The 4,961-nt window shown below is 40.1% G+C and overlaps 1 pseudogene; it reads right to left on the reverse strand.

Moving 5' to 3' along the window:
- Positions 1–1,175: 1,175 nt before the first annotated feature.
- Positions 1,176–2,550, reverse strand: LOC138170534 (palmitoyltransferase ZDHHC7 pseudogene; annotated as a pseudogene).
- Positions 2,551–4,961: the final 2,411 nt, after the last annotated feature.

The raw sequence follows: 4,961 nt of genomic DNA on the forward strand, positions 1-4,961 counted from the left end.
TTTAGAACAGGGACTTTGTAATTGATTGAATGATTGGAAAGTCCTGGGGTGGGGTAGTACTTGGAGATTATTTAATCACACTTAGTAAATGCTGTATTTGGAATGATGTTATGTTTTGATCTTCTCTGTTCTTGGTTTATCACTGAATAAAATGGAGAGCACCTATGCTGGTATTCTGAACCTTGGGAAGTTGCCTTTCCTTGGCATTACATTACATTACAGTATGGTGCTGAGTATCTGAGCCCAAATTTGATCCCCAGGTCATCCCAACACTGGAGCAGGTGCTCTTACTCGCTCAGCCACCTGGCCACCCCTAAGCAATTGGGGTTAAGTAACTTGCTCAAGGTTACATGGCCAGGTGTTTCTGGGTGGGTAATAAGTGTCTGAGCCTGAATTCAATCCACATGTCATCCCCACACTGGAGCCGGTGCTCTTACTGTGCTACCTGGCCGCCCTGAGCTCTGGCTTTTTTATCAGGAAGGTCTGGAATTCTATAATTTCACTAAATGGCCATCTCCTTGCCTGGAAGAATAGGTTCTGATTCACCAGATAGGTGATTATTGGTTGTAACCCGAGTTCTTTTGACTTATGAAAAATCATATTCCATTTCCTCTGATCTTTGAGTGTGGAGACTGCCAGAACTTGTGTGATCCTCACTGTGGTTCCACGAAATATGAATTGTTTCTTTCTGAGTGCTTGTACTATTTTCTCCTTTACCTGCTAGTTCTGCAGTTTGGCCACAACGTTTCACGGACTTTTCATTTTGGTATGTTTTTTAGGAGGTGACAGGTGGATTCTCTCGATTTCTATTTTACCCTCTGGTTCTAGTAACTCAGAGCAGCTTTCCATGATGAGCTTTTGGAAGATGTTGTTGAGGCTCATTTTTTCATCGTGATTTTCTGGTTGGCCTATGATTCTCACATTATTTCTTGTGGATCTTTTTTCCAGGACAATTATTCTTCCATTGATTTATTTTACCTCTTTTTATAATTTTTCATTCTGGAAGTTTTGTTGGACTGATTCTTGGTTTCTCATAGAGTTATTCACTTCTATTCTGTTGATTCTACTTTTTTAGTGAATTATTTTCCTCAGTTAATTTTTTGGAGCTCCTTTTCCATATCACACATTTTTCTTTATTTTTTTTTGGTACAGAGGATTTTTAATAAAATAGCATATGTAATACCCCAAAAAACATTTGCTCAAATGAAAAAGATTTAACAAAAATCATAATCTCACAGTAGAATAATGACATTTGGCTTCTTTAGTGTGGCCACATGCCTTTCATTAGTGTTACAGCTGAAAAGTCATTACAACATCCAGTTAACATTTTGGAAAATTTGGTATCTCCATGGCTATAAATGTATAAAATTCTGCTTGCTACAAGCAAATGGTTTTTTTGGTTCAGTCCCCATTAGTCACAGATTATATGTTGATAGGCTTTCAAACCCCAAATAAATATCCTAGAGTGCATTTGCAAGTTCCAGTATGGGAAAGTGGGCCTCACACAGAAAATTCTGGACCACCTTTCTTTGACTTCAGTAGGAATCTCCTGATTCGAAATCCTGCAAAAGGATTCATCCAAAGAATTGAAGGCTGGCCCCCCAAAACAGACTTCATCCCTTCCCATCAGAGCCTTTGTTCCCAAGTTGGCTTTTAACTTTTCAGTCTTTCAATCTCCATTTCCTCATTGCATATTGAGTGGATCTGAGTGCCAAACATGACTGTGCTTAAAGTGAGAAAAAGAAGCCCCTCAAGGCACAAAAATATCAGCAGGATTACAGTTACAGGTGGAGAAAAATCACTGCATTCAGTCCACTGCCCTCGGATGCAGGAAAAAACTTAAATCCACACAGAATCAGAGCATGAGCTGAAGACAGGGCTATATACATGGTAAAGAGCACAAAAAACCTCTGATTTTTTTCTCCCTCACAAGAGTTCAACCATGGGCAATGGTGATCCACTTTCTGAATACATCCCTTACAAATACTGCACTGGTGTGCAGGTTCAGGCTTGACAAAGCAACACTTGGGACACTTGTAAGTCACCTCACCAGGCTTACCTGCAGACTCTCCATGTACTCTTTAGTAGCTTTGCCTTTGGGTACCGTCCCAGGGTCGGTTAGCGTAGTTCTCAGATGAGATGACAAGGCTAGAACTGCCAAGCAGTTAAAAACAACACCATTGATCATAGAGTACCAAAAGTCTTTGGAAGGCAGCAACATGACAAAAGTCACAACAAAGTCTGCATAGACAACTAGAAGCCATGTCATGACAGCGCAGACCATACCAGAACCATCCTGGATGAACCAAATCCTGTTTGCTGTGTCAGGTTCAGATGAGGATGAGGATGAAGAATCATAATTCTAATTTTCACCAAGAAGGGGATGATGTTCCACATCACAGGGAACCTGTGCCCTAATGACTGCATGATTCCCTGGGCTTACCCTTACAGACTTTTTTTTTCAATGTTACTTGGACATTGTGCCATTTCTTCAGGCTAAGGTACATATTGTCATATATGATATGATCCGGGTCCCCGGGCGAGACTGGGCGGGAGCCCCAGGGGTCCACCCGGAGCGGCGGCTCCTCCTGGCCTCTGGGAGGCAACGGGGGCAACAGCCCAGGCTGGCGGGCGCACATCATGCAGCCGAGCTCATGACCGTGCCACCGGCCCAGGAGGTGGTGGCAGGGCCACGGCAGCACATGGGCTCCTTCATGCCTGGGCTCGCTCTGGCTTGTTCCCGGTCTCTCCCCTCCTGAGGACAACGAGGTGGCCGGTGCCTCACCACACATTTATCTTTTTAAGGAGCTGTTTTCTTCACTGCAATGTTTTCTAATTTTACAATTTTGATTTTAAAAGAATTATTCATTTTATCTTCTATCTCTCTAATTTGGTTTTCAAAGTTCTTTTTGAGCTCACCTAAGAATGCTTTCTGTGCTTGAGAACAGTTCCCTGTTGAGGCTGTAGCTATGAGTGTGGAGTCAACACTATCTCCCTCTGAATTTGGTTCCTCCCTCTCACAATAGTAGTACTTCAGAGTCTTTGTCTTTGCAGCCTTCTTTTAACCCATTTTGAGGCAGGGTCCTAGATACACCTTTCCTCTAGTTTTCCAAAGTCTTTATTGTTTAAAGTTTTGCTCTGGGGCAATAATTACTATGTTTTCAGGGTCAGAGGTGGGGGATTGGAGCAACCTGGCTTCGCTCTGCCATCCTGTTTCCTGGAAGGCTAGATAGGGGATTTTTAAATTTCTTGGCTGTGGATTGGTAGTCCCATGAGTAGCTGCTGCCTCTGCCAGAGACCCTGCATTTGAATCTTACCCTGTTCTCTCCAGTTTCAGCCATGCATTAATTGTCCTGGCAATGTCCCTTGTGTTTAATTGATCAACTTGCCACGACATTGATCCACCCTTGCCTCTGGTCTTCTTGGGTCTGGACCTTTGCATGCCCTGTGTTCGGGCCTCTGTGCACCCCAGCCTAGTAGTCTAGGCATCTTCACCTCCTAGGGTCATCTTCCATGCCTCTACCCTTATCATTTCTTAAAACCCAAGAGTATTGCCTTATATTCATGTACCACAACTTGTTCAGTCATTCTCTAAATCATGGGCATCCTTTTAGTTTCCAGTTCTTGACTACCAAAAAGAGAGTTGCTATAAGTATTTTTGTACATGTGTGTTCTTTTTCCATTTTTATGAACTTCTTTTGATATAGACCTCAAGTTGTATTGCTGGGTTAAATGGTATGCAAATTTTATAGCCCTTTGCTCATAGTTTTAAATTGCTGTACAGAATTGTTGGATCAGCTCACAGCTCCACCAACAATGTATTAGTGTTTCAATTTCCCCATATTTTCTCCAAGATTTATCATTTTCCTGTTTTGTGATGTTAGTCAACCTGATAAATGTGATGTGGTATCTCAGAGTTGGTTTGATTTGCATCTCTCAATAGTGATTTATAGCATTTTTTCATATGACTATATATATCTTTAATTTCTTCCTCTGGAGACTGCGTGTTCATATCCCTTTACCATTTATTAATTGGGGAATGACTTGTACTCTTGAAAATTTTGACTCAGCTGTTTATGTAATTTAGAAATGAGGCCTTTATCAGAGACATTACTTGTAAAAATTATTTCCCAGTTTTCTGCTTCCCTCCTAATTTTGGTAGCATCAGCTTTGTTTGTACAGAAACTTTTCAATTGAATGTAATCAAAGTGACCCATTTTTCACTTCATAATGTCCTCTCTCATTTGCTCATAAATTCTTCCATTCTCCATGAATCTGACAAACTATTCCTTGTTCCCCTAAATTGTTCATACTCTCAGCCTTTATGCCCAAATTGCGTACCCATTTAGACTTTATTTTGGTATACATTGTCAGACATTGGTCCATGTTCAGTTTCTGCCAAACGATTTTCCAGTTTTCCAAGCAGTTTTTGTCAAATAGTGAGTTTTTATCCAAGAAGCTGGCATCTTTGGGTTTATCAAATAGTAGACTAGTGTAGTATTGACTACTATGTCTTGTGTACCTAAACTATTGTACTGATCTACCCGTCTATTTCTGGGCCAGTACCAAGTGATTTTGATGATTGATGTTTTATAATACAATATAAGATCTAGTATGCTTAGGCCACCTTCCCTAGTAATCCTTTCCATAAATTCTTTAATATTCTGGACCTTTTGTTCACTCAGATAATTTTTTGATATTATTGTGTCTAATTGTATAAAATAAATTTTAATTGGTATGGCACCAAATAAGATTTGGTATGGCACCTAAAAAGAATTGTCATTTATATTATATTATCTCAACCTACCCATGAGCAACTGATGTTTTTCCAGTTATTTAGATCTGACTTTATTTGAGTAAAATATGTTTTGTAATTGTTTTCATATTGTCCATGGAGTTCTTTTGGCAAGTGGCCTCCCAAATATTTTAAAATGTCTACAGTAAATTTATTATTTTTTTAA

The sequence above is a fragment of the Petaurus breviceps genome, unplaced genomic scaffold, assembly GCF_028583685.1.
Source record: "Petaurus breviceps papuanus isolate PSGF00001 unplaced genomic scaffold, PetGlider_PUasm1.0 126, whole genome shotgun sequence".
In the NCBI taxonomy this organism is placed as follows: Eukaryota; Metazoa; Chordata; class Mammalia; order Diprotodontia; family Petauridae; genus Petaurus; species Petaurus breviceps.